At 44.9% G+C, this 15,035-nt stretch overlaps 1 protein-coding gene across 5 annotated transcripts in view; it reads right to left on the bottom strand.

Annotated features, from left to right (window-relative positions):
- The window catches only part of LOC109572285 (zinc finger protein 160-like), a 43,196-nt gene extending 28,509 nt beyond the window's left edge, over nt 1-14,687 (bottom strand). For 4 of the 5 annotated variants that reach the window (XR_011561800.1, XM_070772254.1, XM_070772256.1 and 1 more), the window contains exons 1-2: nt 14,559-14,685; nt 12,045-12,103 (exon numbers count right to left, since the gene is read on the bottom strand). The gene's annotated coding sequence lies outside the window, so the exon portion shown is untranslated. Of the gene's footprint in view, nt 1-12,044; nt 12,104-14,558 lie in introns of all 5 variants that reach the window. The other variant, XM_070772258.1, reaches the window with a different exon arrangement.
- Between the last annotated feature and the right edge of the window lie 348 nt (nt 14,688-15,035).

The following is a 15,035-nucleotide window of genomic DNA, read 5'->3' as shown; positions in this document are numbered from 1 at the left end:
ACCAGCCCCTCAAGCCCAAGGCTCCCATCCTCCTGCACACACAGGTGCCTGCAGGCTCAGTCCCGGCCACAGTTCTAACAGTGGAAAAGGCTTCTCTTGGCTGAATTCCACGTCCTTCATTGCAGCTCACGTGTGGTCACGAGTTGTCAAATCCAACCTCTGCAGGCAAGTGTCAGCCTCAGCACTGCTGTCCCAGGAACACGAGCTAAGGCATTGGAACCTCAAACCATTCCATGCAGGCTCTCCAACAAACCCAATCCCAGGTTCTCCAACCTGAACTGAGACATTCTTTTCCAGCAGATCCACACCTGCCTTGTCCCTGCAACTACACTTGGGATGGGCGCACGCTCCATTCACTGGGCTCACCTTGATTCCCCCAAGTACTGCCACAAGCCTCCTGCAGACCCCAGCAGGCTCTGTCCACTTTCCCCATTTGTCTACCTCTCCTCCCTGCATGACTGAACTAAGCAAGACTAAAGTGCACCAGGGTTTCTTGGCAAAGGGGATCACAAGAGGAGTGTCCACGAGCTACCACCCAAAGGACACTGCACGTGCAGTATGGAAACCAAGAGACTGGCCCTCCTGGGAAAGTCTGCCACCACCTGGGGACACTATGGAGTCCACGTACAAAGGCATTTGTGATGAGGACGTCTCAAAGCAAGGGGCTCCAGGTCTCACTATCTCCTGTTTTCTCCACCCACACCTACTTGAAAAATATTCTACCTCTTGGGGGGTGCGGGGGGCAGCGTCTCCTTCTTGCCCCATTAGGTTTTGGATTTCTGCTCATCCTCAGTGCACTGAAATCACAATCACTGACAAGAGTACATGAACTCCTAGATGGCAAAGCTGCTGTCCATGATGGTGACTGGTCCTGGATGGACAGAGCTTAGATCTGGGGGCTGCAGAGGATGAAACACAGCAGACTAAACATGGGGACATCTTAGCTCACTGCTTGAGGACACCACCTCTGTAGGGCTTTTCAGGACTTCCTATATTTCTTGACCCTTCTTTTGAGTAATTAAGTAATCACATGGGGTAAAGATCAATTACAGCTGAAATGTCCAGAACATGGGAAACATCTTCATCACCTGCCCTGTTCTCTTGGTCTTCCCTGAGGATTATTCAGCCCAACCCATAGTCCGGTCATCTAAAGATATTTCCAGTATCAGATACTGCAGCCACGCTGGGAAGAAGAGGAACACTATCAGCCCTAAAAAGAGGGGAACGAGGAAGGACTCAAAATAACCCTTGAAGAAGGGCATTAATTTCTCCTGATGGCAACTGATACGGAGGCAATAAACCTGGGTAACATGAGAGAGACTGTTAGGAGGGGATGGGGAGACCTCTATGAGCCTAGACTTGAAGGGTGACAAAGGGCCTGAGCCAGGGTGACCTGAAGGTGAGAAAAGGAACTACAATGTCAGACAGAAATGGTTTTGGTATTTAGAAACAGAGAAAAGGTAAATGAGACCAGGACAGGCTGAACCATGAGCAAAGGGTCAGCTCCCAGGATGAGGCTGGAGACACTGACAGGGCCCTGAGCTTGACAGAGGGCTGTGGAGCCACAGCGAGGAGTCAAGCTTTTGTCCCAAGAACACATGAAAGCCAGTGGAGGTCTGAACGTCAGGACATAAAAAAAAATCTCTCTTCAGATTTAGCCTTATTAATAGAAGTCATCAAATTCTGAGCCTGTGATCCTGCCTCCATCCTACAGTTTTCCTTTTTGTTTTTCATTCAGGGAGGACTGGGATCTATTTAAAATTCGAATTACCACCAGAAACTCCCTCCAAACCAAAACTGCCACACACAGACACACAGCCAATTTGGCTAATCATTTCAGGGGTCAGTGTTGCTCAGGCTCAGAGTTTCCGGTCTAGTCTTTCATCTGCATGTTACAAGTGGGCTCCCTCAGGCCCAGAGAGAAGCCGTTTATGAGAAGGTCTGAGCTGAGTGAAGACAACCGGGTATAACTGAATAATGAAATGGGAGGCTGAAGGGCAAGGGGGCCAAGTTTGTCCTTACTGCCCATCCCATTTAAGACCAGGAACATCTGTCATGTATCTGAGCAAAAGAAACTTTTCTTTCAAGATTGGGTCAAAGTGATGATACCAAGCAGGTAGTTCTTTATTATAAGATTGCAGTAAAATATTTTAAAAATACAGAATTGCAAATATATATCCACTGGTACAAAAAAAGAGTGTAACGGGTCAGCTTAGAAATAGGATCTGAGCAATCTTTTTCATTATGAATAGAGAGGCTCTGTTGGAAGGTTCCAGGTCAAGCCAGTCCATCCTTCCTCATTTGCACAGAAAAGTCAAAAGGGGACCTGAGGGAAACATCTTCATATCACCACACAGCTCACTTTTTTTTTCACTGATCATAGAAAATGGAGAAAACAAACCACTAGAGTAACCAGTTAAACTAGGTGTTTTTTTTTCTTTTTTTTGAAAAGAAAGAATGAAGCATGTTGGGAGCCGCGTTAGGCATTACTGACAAAATGGAGGCACGGCCCCAACCCCTTCTCTTTGTCCCGCAGGCACGGAACTGGGATGAAGAGGTTAGGCTTTGTGATTCTGACTTGCTTTTTCCTTTCCTCGGCTGAGTTGACAGAAAAGAATATTAAGGTGCTTACTGTTCTTGAGAGGAGCATTCTAATGCTAAGTCGCTTCAGTCGTGTCAGACTCTCTGCGACCCCATAGATGGCAGCCCACCAGGCTCCGCAGTCCTTGGTATTTTCTAGGCAAGAATACTGGAGTGGGTTGCCATTTCCTTCTCCAATACATGAAAGAGAAAAGTGAAAGTGAAGTAACTCAGTCGTGTCCAACTCTTATCGATCCCATGGGCTGCAGCCTACCAGGCTCCTCTATCCATGGATTTTCCAGGCAAGAGTACTGCATGAGAAGGCACCAAGCCTTCTGCAGCTGTGCTCAGTGAATAATTCATAAAGTTAATCATTGACATTTGTTCAAGGACTTTTACAAAATAGTGTTCCAGGGTGAGCACACAGGCTGCAGCTTGAGACCATGGGAGGAATTGCTATCTGAAGCCTATTTGTAAGGAAAGTGTTTTTGGCAAAGGAGTTTGCTGAATTTAGGGCTTAGGAATATTTAAAATAGTTAGAAGCTAAAGATTTAAGGAATGTTGTAATCTTAGCATATTCTATTATAGCTTATAGAGATTAGGGACTTTAGACATATTAATAGTTAGAAGCCCTTTCTAAGAAATAGTGAGCCAGGATACTAGGGGCAAACAGGACTTAAAAAGATAAGAAATAAACTGAGGAATGTGGTATGGAGCCCAGACATTAGCATGAGTTACTACGTATTCACAAGGACACAAGAGAAGAAGTAAATAAGAGAATCTCTGAGGCAAGAACTCCTTTTGAGGGGCAACAATGATTTATGGAGACAACAAATCTGGGTCAGGGGGAACTGAAAATGTCAAATCCCTGACCTAATGTTTTTGTAAAAGTATAAAAGAGAATCATAAGCTTGAAATAAACAGGCAGTCCAAGAAAACTGAGAGGCTGTCTCGTTTCGCGCCGACACCGCTCACCCCTTCAGGTTGAATCCCTGGCTGCTGGAGCTGGACTCCGGTAGAAACATTTTATTTTGTTGGTTTTATCATGTTAAATGTTCTTTTATCTTCCCATTTCTCAAAGACATGCCTTTAATTTCATAAGATCTAATGTCATACCTCCATTATTCTCTGGTAAAGAGCTGAAACCAGAAATATCCATTTGTCTGTGCACACATAACAACATACACACAATTCATGTCTTTGGTAAAACCACAGTTGAAACTATGTCTGTTTTATTACACGATGTTGAGAGGGTAACAGGCAGGAAGGCCAGGGGGTCTCCAAATGGAGGAAATAGGCTGCAAGTGTCAGACATTTTTATCTCTCTCAAGCGGCAGGAGGAAACAAACTAGCAATATTTTTTTCCTTCTCTATACAAACTTAAAAGGAGGTTTCTCTTAAAATACTGTGTTGTCATAATTATACCTGGGGTCACACTCTCAAGACAATCAGGACTGAAGGTGCCCAGGGGTCCCCACACAAGCTCCCATCCTAATTACACCTGAGGAACCCCAAGTATTAATAACTGTGGGGGGGCCAATCTGTTGATTTCCTTTTAGATACTGGGGCAACTTACTCCGTGCTTACTGAATCCCCTGGCCCACTTCCTTCCCAATCTGCTTCCATAATGGGACTGTCTGGATGAGCCAAAGGGTATTATTTCAGTTACTCTTTATGCTGTAACTGAGATTCTGTGCTATTTTCAAACGAGTTTCTGATTGTGCCAGAGTCTCCATCACCCCTTTTGGGGAGGAATATAGTGATCAGTTTTCATTCCGATTCATTCAAGCTGGTTTTAGAAAAGGCAGAGGAACCAGATATCAAATAGCCAACGTCCACTGGATCATCAAAAAAGCAAGAGAGTTCCAGAAAAACATCTATTCCTGCTTTATTGACTCTGCCAAAGCCTTTGACTGTGTGCATCACAATAAATTGTGGAAAATTCTGAAAGAGATGGGAATACCAGACCACCTGATCTGCCTCTTGAGAAATCTGTATGCAGGTCAGGAAGCAACAGTTAGAACTGGACATGGAACAACAGACTGGTTCCAAATAGGAAAAGGAGTACGTCAAGGCTGTATATTGTCACCTTGCTTATTTAACTTCTATGCAGAGTACATCATGAGAAACGCTGGGCTGGAAGAAGCACAAGCTGGGATCAAGATTGCTGGCAGAAGTATCAATAACCTCAGATATGCAGATGACATCACCCTTATGGCAGAAAGTGAAGAGGAACTAAAAAGCCTCTTGATGAAAGTGAAAGAGGAGAGTGAAAAACTTGGCTTAAAGCTCAACATTCAGAAAACGAAGATCATGGCATCTGGTCCCATCACTTCATGGGAAATAGATGGGGAAACAGTGGAAACAGTGTCGGACTTTAGTTTTTTGGGCTCCAAAATCACTGCAGATGGTAATTGCAGCCATGAAATTAAAAGACGCTTACTCCTTGGAAGGAAAGTTATGACCAACCTAGACAGCATATTCAAAAGCAGAGACATTACTTTGCCAACAAAGGTCCATCTAGTCAAGGCTATGGTTTTTCCTGTGGTCATGTATGGGTGTGAGAGTTGGACTATGAAGAAGGGTGAGCGCCGAAGAATTGATGCTTTTGAACTATGGTGTTGGAGAAGACTCTTGAGAGTCCCTTGGACTACAAGGAGATCCAACCAGTCCATTCTGAAGGAGATCAGCCCTGGGATTTCTTTGGAAGGAATGATGCTAAAGCTGAAACTCCAGTACTTTGGCCACCTCATGCGAAGAGTTGACTCATTGGAAAAGACTGATGCTGGGAGGGATTGGGGGCAGAAGGAGAAGAGGACGACAGGATGAGATGACTGGATGTCATCACTGACTCGATAGACATGAGTCTGAGCGAGCTCTGGGAGTTGGTGATGGACAGGGAGGCCTGGTGTGCTGCGATTCATGGGGTCGCAAAGAGTCGGACATGACTAAGCAACTGAACTGAACTGATGCTGAACAAGGTCCATGCCTCTGTTTTCATAAATATGGAGCCCTCCCTTTCCCTCCCTTTAGTTGAACAAAATATAAATCCTAGAGTATGGGCTGAGGGAAAATCTGTGGGTCGAGCACAAAATGCTATTCCTGTAGTTGTCAAGCTCAAAGACCCACACTTACTTCCACATAAGAAGCAGTATCCATTGAAACCTGAGGTTAAGAAAGGGTTAAAACCCATCATCGAAAATTTAAAGGTGTGGGGACTATTAGTTTCCTGTAACACTCCATGCAACACTCCTATTTTGGGTATAAAGAAATCAAATGGAAAATGGAGACTAGTTCAAGATTTATGAATGATAAATAAGGCTGTAGTTCCTTTACACCCCATGGTGCCTGATCCTTATACTCTATTGTCTGAAATTCCTGAGTGAGCCAAATATTTCTCAGTAGTTGATTTGAAAAATGCTTTCTATGCTGTGCCTTTGGCGGAAGAAAGTCAATTTCTATTTGCCTTTGAAGACCCTACGCAGCCAGCTTCTCAGTTAACCTGGACAGTTTTGCCCCAGGGATTTTGTGACAGTCCTCACTTATTTGGACAAAGTTTGTGACAGGATCTACAAAACTTTAATAGCTCCGAAGTGGTGGTGTTACAATATGTTGATGATATTTTGCTCTGTGCTGAGACAGAAGAAGCTTGTTTAGGAGCCTCAGAAGATTTCTTAAACTTTCTGGCAGGCTGCAGTTATAAGGCATCAAGAGAAAAGGCTCAGCTTTGTCAACAATCGCTTACATATCTGGGCCTAATCATATCAGAAGGGACTAGGGCCATAGGCCCTGAGAAAATTAAACCCATACTAAATCATCCCCTACCTATGACTTTAAGACAATTGTGAAGATTTCTGGGAATCACAGACTACTCTCATATTTGGATTCCAGGTTATGGGGAACTTGCCCGACCTTTATATAAACTTAGAGCTGAAACTCAGCAGGCCCCAAAAGACAAACTGGTTTGGTCTCCAGATACTCAAAAGGCTTTTAAGGTTCTTCAGACTGCCCTCCTGCAAGTTTCCGCTTTGAGCTTACCCACAGGGTCAGGATTTAATTTGTCACTGAAAAAAAAGGTATGGCCTTGGGAATTTTGACACAAGCCCGAGGCCCACACCAGCAACCTATTGCTTATCTAAGCAGAAAACCAGATGTAAGTTTATGTGGGTCGCCCCACTGCCTAAGAGTAATTGGAGCAGCGCCTTTATTAGCACCTGAAGCTTTAAAAATAATTAATGGACAAAATCTTACTGTCCTAACTTCTCATGATGTGAGTGCATCTTAAATTCTAAGGTTAATATTTGGATGACAGACAGTGGACTTCTTAAATATCAGTCATTGTTGTTAGAAGGACCAGTAACTAAGCTGAAAGTTTGTGGAAATTTAAATCCTGCCACTTTCCCTCCTGAGAAGGAAAATGAAACACCTGATCACGATTGTTCCCAATTTCTAACTTTAAACTATGCAGCTTGGGAGGATCTAATGGATACCTCATCAGACAATCCTGACATGGAAATATTTACAGATGGCAGCTCTTTTGTTTGGGATGGAAAGCATAAAGCAAGTTACACCTTGGTGACTGCTGAATAGGTTTCAGAAACAAAATCTCTCCCCCAGGGAACCAGTGCTCAGTTAGCAGAGCTTGTGGTTCTGACCCGAGCTGCAGAGTTAAGCAAAGGGCAGCTAGTAAATATCTACATGGATTTTAAGTGTGCTTCTTTGACTTTACATGCTCATTCTGCAATATGGAAGGAAAGTTTAAAACAGCAACAGGAGAACCTATTATGCATTTCAGAGAGATCCAGAGACTTCTAACTGCTATATATTGCCCTAAAGAAGAAGCTGTTATGCATTGCAAAGGGCACGGCAGGGATGGGAGGAAAGCAGCTGAAGGTAATCAGCTGGCTGACTGTCAAGCCAGAAAAGCAGCACTTTAGGAAACCCCTTCACTGCAGAGGCCTTTGATCTGGACAGGTCCTGTGGAACAGGAGAAACCACAATATACTGAGGAAGAATTAGAAAGATATGAGAAAAGAGGAAGTAAGATTACAGATAACGGATGGTTACAGTCCGAGGATGGACGATTAATAATTCCTGAAAATGCTCAATGGAAAATTCTTAAGAGTTTACACCAGAGTTTTCATTTGGGTGCACAGAGTACTTACCAAATGGCTTCACGTTTGTTTGAAAGTAAAAACATAATGAAAACTTTAAAGAACGTATCAAAATATGTGAGGTTTGTCAGAAAAATAACCCGAAGACTGAGAAGCTAGCAATATCTGGATTACAACGAAGTGGTAAGTATCCTGGAGAGGCCTGGGAAATTGATTTTACTCATATGCCAAAAGCTATTTGATATTCTTGCTTACACGTTTGGGTAGATACTTTTACTGGGTGGATTGAGGCTTTTCCCTGTCGTAGTAAGCAGGCTAAGGAAGTTCTAAAGATTTTAACCCATGAAATTATCCCCAGGTTTGGGCTGCCACGGAGCCTTCAGAGTGACAATGGCTCCACATGTAAAGCTGCTGTAACTCAGGGGGTATCTAAAGCTCTAGAAATAGAATATCACTTACACTGATAAATGAAGATTGGGAGACCCCAATCTTCAGGAAAGGTTGAAAAAGCTAATTACATTATTAAAAGACGTCTGTCCAAATTAACTCAAGAGATTCAGGACAATTGGATTAAAGTCCTACCCATAGCTTTAGTGAGGGCTCGAACTGCCCCCAAAAGGAGGGACTGTCCCCCTTTGAATCTATTTATGAAAGAAAGGCACAAAAAGGCCTTTCTTGTGCACAGACATCATTATAGACCCTGAAGCCTTGGAATTAACTAGTTATGTAACTCAGCTCTCAGCTTTTCAACAGGCATTAACAGAACTCTGGGAGACAACTCCTGACCCAGCCTCTGAGTCAAGCAAACCTCTATTTGAGCCAGGAACCGAGGTCCTCATAAAAACATTGGGATCTGGGGGCCCATTCCTCGAGCCCCTCTGGGAAGGCCCTTACCAGGTTATTCTTTCTTCTCCCACAGCTGTCAAAGTGCCAGGAATTGATTCGTGGTGCATCACACTTGAGTTAAGAGGTGGCACCCTGACCAGAACTAAGTGACTTCATTTTATGTCTTTACTTTCTATGCTCTGACTTTGTACTTTTCAGATAGGCCTGTAATCTATGTGAGCCTACTTCTACTGACTCCAAAAATCCTGAGTGTGCTGTTTGATCCTCAAGACAATGCCTTCCTGTCTTGGGCTCACCCCTACGCTGCATTCCACAACTGGTCTAACTGCTGGGTCTGCGGAGCGCTCCCCTCTTCATCAGTGAAAGGCTTCCTGTGGTGGACATCTCACTTCAAGAAAAAGACTTTCTCCAAGTCTGCGAATACCTTTGACAACAATCATATGTGATGCCTCTTCTTCATCTGATGACATCTACCAGCCCTAAAATGGACTGGTGCAACACTTTGTACTTTAACTATGGACATAACGTGACTTTTAATTTTGATTATACATTGTCTCGGTTTAATGACTATTGCACTACACATAATGCAAATGGGTCTGGATCTCATGGTTTTTTATCTGAAGTTTATCAAATATGGGATGAGGTTATATGGCTAACTCCTGAAAAAGGACGTCAAGTATCTACTGCCCCTATATGCTGGGAACAAACAGAGCCATCCCCAAAAGTTAGCTAACAACTTAATTACAATGATTGGAAACAATTGGGATTTTTGCCTCAGGGAATATGCACCATAATCATTCCCCTGTTTTCCAACCCCAATTCAGGTCCTCCCTTTGTCTGGCCAGGCACTAATTGGGACTGGATATCTCAGTCAGGTGGCTTGCTCCAAAAGGGACCTATGGATATGTGGCTCTTACCTATGGGCATGGCTTCCCCTTGGTCGGATAGGGAGATGCACCCTGGGTCTAGCCTTTACTCATGGCTTTGTATTTTCAGAGCTTCCAGAAAAGCCTGCTAATTTACACCACCTTAAAACTCGGTGGGCAAGGTCTGTATTTCACTGGTATGATTATTTGGCTGAAGTCTTTGTTCCCTCTTTGGGAACTACAGATGTTATGCTACGAGTGGATGCTTTGACTAACTTTACTCAACAGGCATTACAAGATTCTCAAAAAGCTATTTCAGCTCTTAATGCTGAACAAGCACTAATTAGAAAGGTAGTTTTACAGAACAGATTGGCTTTAGATATTCTGACAGCTGCACAAGGAGGAACTTGTGCCATTATTCATACCCAATGCTGTACATATATACCTGATAGGAGCACTAATGTTACTCATTTTACTAAACACATGAACAAGATGACTGGGGCTATGGATATTCCTGAAGCCTCAATTGCCTCATTTTGGGAGATGTTAACTAGTGCCCCATGGTGGAAAACTATCTGAATTACAATAATTCTGATTGTTTTGTTTTTGCTGTTTGCTCCCTGCATCTGTAACTGTGTAACTGGATTTGTTTCTAGTTGCATGAAAGCTTTTAAGTGACAAATGGTTGTGTTAGGGGAAGCACACTGATTGAAACCGCCCACCCTGGCCAGGCACCATAGTAACCATTTGCATGAGTTGTTTTATGACAGGAGATCCTGATAAGGAATATGGAACTAATGAGCCACCACCAACCTGAAGAGTTCGGGAAAGGTTGAAAGGAGACACGGAGTGTCTGTCCACTTCCCAGAATCCCTCTTGCTAGCATCCATCTTGGCTGAGCGATGCATGTGCCACCAGGAAAGACTCTGAATTAGAATGATTGGCTAAAGAGCACCCGGAAACTAATCTCATCACCGTAAAACCCGAGACTCGGAGCCACGTGGCAGAACAGTTCTCCTGGGTTCCCTTTCCCTACTGCTCTACACGCGGGTGCCCTCTCCCAATAAAATCTCTTGCTTTGTCAGCACACGTGTCTCCTCGGACAATTCATTTCCGAGTGTTAGACAAGAGCCCAGTTTCGGGCCCTGGCAGGGGTCCCCCTTCCTGCAATAGTTGCTCAAACTCCTGCTACTGCTGCAGCTTCTTCCAACTATTATTTGGGGCCCCTGGATCAGACATCTTCGGTATGAGGGTTAGGAGAATATGTTGCCTCACCAATTTAGGGACAATGCCCCTTGTCAGCTCGAAAGCAGTTATGGAACGAGAACGATGCCCCTTTTCCCTAGGCAACATAATTCTTCTAAAAGAAAAGGGGGCAATGAGACGGTAACAGGCAGGAAGGCCAGGGGTCTCCAAATGGAGGAAATAGGCTGCAAGTGTCAGACATTTTTATCTCTCTTAAGTGGCAGGAGGAAACAAACTAGCGGTATTTTTTCCTTCTCTATACAAATTTAAAAGGAGGTTTCTCTTAAAATACTCTGTTGCCATAATGACACCTGGTTTCACCTGAAGTTAACTATTCTCAAACCTTGAGTTAACCAATGCATTTTTCTTATGGAAATGTTTGTCTTAAGCTATGTTAATAGACTATGCATTTACCCCAGACTCTGTCTTCAAGTTGGTTCTGCCTAATGGCTCGTAACCTACTTCACAAACCAGTATGTTGTACTCAGATACTGTTCCCCTAATCTATGTAAACAAAACTATTTGTATGGTAATCTGGCCTTCTACAAGATTCAAGTTAATCATTTTATGGCCTGGGATGAATCATCTGGTGCCAAGATTATTCCAAAATGCATCTTATGGATGAGGGGCCTGGTGCCATTCTGAGTTTTAAAACATTCCTTTCCTTCATTAACAGACTGCTACTGACTATAATGGCACCCCACTCCAGTACTCTTGCCTGGAAATCCCATGGATGGTGGAGCCTGGTAGGCTGCTGTCCATGGGGTCACTAAGAGTCTAAGAGTCGGACATGACTGAGAGACTTCACTTTCCCTTTTCACGTTCATGCATTGGAGAAGGAAACGGCAACCCACTCCAGTATTCTTGCCTGGAGAATCCCAGGGTCAGAGGAGCCTATTGGGCTGCCGTCTATGGGGTCGCACAGAGTCGGACACGACTGACACGACTTAGCAGCAGTAGCAGCAGCCCCCCCATTCTGAACCCTTTGCCACCTCCCTCCTCACCAGATCTCTCTGGGTTGTTCCAGAGCACTGGTTTTTGGGTGCCCTGCTTCGTGCATCGAACTTGCACTGATTATTCTATTTTACATATGGTAATTTACATGTTTCAATGCTATTCTCTCAAATCATCCCACCCTCACCTTCTCCCACTGAGTCCAAAAGTCTGTTCTTTACATCTGTGTCTCCCTTTGTTGCCCTGCATGTAGGGTCACTGGTACCATCTTTCTAAATTCCATATATATGCATTAATATACAGTATTTCTCTTTCTCTTTCTGACTTATTTCACTCTGTATAATAGGCTCTAGGTTCATCTACCTCATTAGAACTGATAAACGAGGTGACATTTTTGCTAAGTATGCCACAAAATAGTCTAAGATGATTTACTACTTACCAAAGAAAATTTCAAATGTATGAGATAAAGGGAAGAAAGCACTCAGGCAAGGAATGAATCTGAAAAAAATTTGAAACAAAAAACTGAATTATTTTTAATCTAAAAATCTGGTCAAAGTTTAAAAAAATGTGGAGAATAATCATATTTAGAAAAGGATGATACGAGTAGAATACTGGAAACTAACAAAACTTATTTCTAAAGTTAAAAATGATTACAGAAACTAAATGAATGAAGACCTATTCCAAACTACAAAAAGCACCATACATAAAGAAAGGAGAAAATGTGAATCCGTTTAAAAAAAAAAAAAAGTGTTACTTTAAAAACGCTACCCAACAATGATACAGTGGATAAGAATCTGCCTGACAATACAGGGGACATGGGTTCTATCCCTGGTTCAGGAAGATCCCACAAGTACAAGCAACTAAGCCTGTGCACAACTACTGAGCCTGTGCTTTAGAACCTGGGAGCCACAACTCCTGAGCCCAGGGCACAGAACCGAAGACACACAGCCAAGAAATTAATTTAAAAAAAAAAAAAAAAAAAAAAGCTACCACAGGGTGACACTCTAGAGTCAGTCATTTCTTGCCCCAGGTCTCTTCTTCCTTGACCTCTATCTTATGATAGGACAAGGGAAGGGGGTCACTCACAACTCAGTGAATCAAGCCACTGCCCCAGGCTCAACAGGGTTTGCAAATGAAAGTCATCGTCTGCCACAAGTAATAAAAAAAGACACAAGCCTTATAGACAGGAGTTTTGAAATTCTCAGCCTCTTCTGTATAACTAAAAAAATCATCTGTAACCAAACAACTGGCCACACCTGGATCGAGCTTATCCCTCTGTTCACCAGTCTCCTTATTTAATCTGGGTCTCGGTGTCTCTTTTTCTCCCCCTCTGCTCTCCTGCTGTTCCTGTCCTATTTCCTGCCTCTCACGTGTCCTGTCCCAGGCTGCTGCAATTCGTTCCCCCTAGAAACGCTCTCTCTCTCTCCAACCATCCTGAGCTTTTCAAAAATCCATACCTATGTCTGCCTCTTTCTTCCCCCATTTCGGCTCCCTCTCTGCGCTCCAGATTACTTCCCTTCTCTCGCCGTGACTCTCCCTTCCTCCCCACTCTCTGGTAGGCCATGTGGCTATGCTTCCTTCCAGCCCCTTTCTTCCTCTGCTCCTTACCTCTTTCTCTGCCAGCACTATGAAACCGGCCACCTCGGATTGAGACTCGAACCCTTGTGGCAGGACTCCAACCGGGTGAAAACACAACTCGGGACTGTAACCCAAGAGGCCTGGACTCAAACCCGGCCAAAACCCAGTTAGGGACTCTCCACGTCTGATGTCCCTCATCGCCCTTCGCCTCCCTGCTCCCATCACTGATACAGGGCAGTTCTCCCTATGCTGTTTTCCAATCCCTGGAGATCTGGCTTTCTAATTTATTAATACTTCTCTATTTTACTCACTTGGCTATTTTCAAGGCTTAACCTCTTTGACATGACTATCCCTTTGCAAATCCCTCAGCCATTCTCACGGAGAAGGCAATGGCAACCCACTTCAGTACTCTTGCCTGGAAAATCCCATGGACAGAGGAGCCTGGTAGGCTACAGTCCATGGCTAAGATTCGGACACGACTGAGCGACTTCACTTTCCCTTTTCACTTCCATGCATTGGAGAAGGAAATGGCAACCCATTCCAGTGTTCTTGCCTGGAGAATCCCAGGGATCGGGGAGCCTGGTGGGCTGCCGACTATGGGGTCGCACAGGGTCGGACAGTACTGAAGCGACTTAGCAGGATCAGCAGCAGCCATTCTCAGTTTTCCTATTGGTTCTCCCTGATGCTTTTCTCCTCAGTTTCAGTTATTTCTCTCAGTCCTTCTGACTCTGCTTCTCCTGATCCTCCTGCCTCCTGAATTTACTGAGTGGGCCACAGAACGAGACGCCCCCGGACCGGAAGATCACCTTTTCCGACCGAGCTCAATTGGGCATGGAACAGCACTGGCTGTCACATGGCTGGCCCAGGTCACCTACCCTATACGGGGTGAGGGGACGGGCTGACAGGAAAGGGGCCTGCTGCGGGGCAGAAGGACCGGCCTCAGGAGACGCGAGGACAGATGGCCTGGGAGGGAGGGGCCTCAGGAGCGGGGCGGGCTCTCCGGAATCCCGGGACCCGGGAGAGGGCGCGCGGCATATCTGGGCTCTGCCTCCAGCAGTGGAGAAGGCGACGCGGCGGGCGCGACTCCAATTCGCGAGAGAGGGCTTTACTTGGCGAGGCCAGAGGTTAAAAAAGGGATTTAAGCAGGAAAATGTCGCCTGAGGCGGTGTCTACGGGGACCGAGGGCCGAAACCGCCTCAGCAACACTTAAAACCCAAACGAAAAGATAACTGGGCCGCAATGGCAGCGGTAGCGTTTTTTCGGTGCCGAGCACCGGGTGCCAGGGTTTTCAGGTCGCTGGCAATTCCCACACCATGAGGACGAGTGAGGGGGGCGGAGGTGGGGATTGGCGGGGTGGCGGGCTCTGCAGACTTACTCTAGAAGGAAGCTTAGGCGCCGCTTCGGGACCTCGTCTCCGCGCTCTCCAACTTCCGGCTCTGGGTGAAAGGGCTTTTGGTATTAGAGCCGCGGCTTCCGACCAGGGGCGGGGCGAGCACCAGCTGTGCTCAGAATTAGTGGGAGGGGCGGGCCGCGGAGCGGGGTGGGGCCTGTTACCTGGACAGCATTAAGTTACCTTCTGTAACACTGCTCAGGTAAAAGCTTCAAGTTGTGTCGGAAGCCAAGATACTTCCTCTTAAGACTAAAAGGGCTTATTCTCAATAAAAAGCTGTTTTCCACAGCATGTTGTGCTCAGATCCTGCTAGTGAGGCTGAAGCAATTCAGGGATCTGGGAACTTGGGCAGTTTTAACAAACAAGAATGGGACTAGTCTCTATATTACAAATACAAAACTCTGCCTGGGTAGAAATGGGCTATTCCCTACTCACACCCTACAAAACAGCAAACAGCATAGT

This window comes from Bos indicus, chromosome 18, assembly GCF_029378745.1.
Source record: "Bos indicus isolate NIAB-ARS_2022 breed Sahiwal x Tharparkar chromosome 18, NIAB-ARS_B.indTharparkar_mat_pri_1.0, whole genome shotgun sequence".
In the NCBI taxonomy this organism is placed as follows: Eukaryota; Metazoa; Chordata; class Mammalia; order Artiodactyla; family Bovidae; genus Bos; species Bos indicus.
Note: the sequence above shows the minus strand (reverse complement) of the source record. Positions and strands in the feature narration are given on the sequence as shown.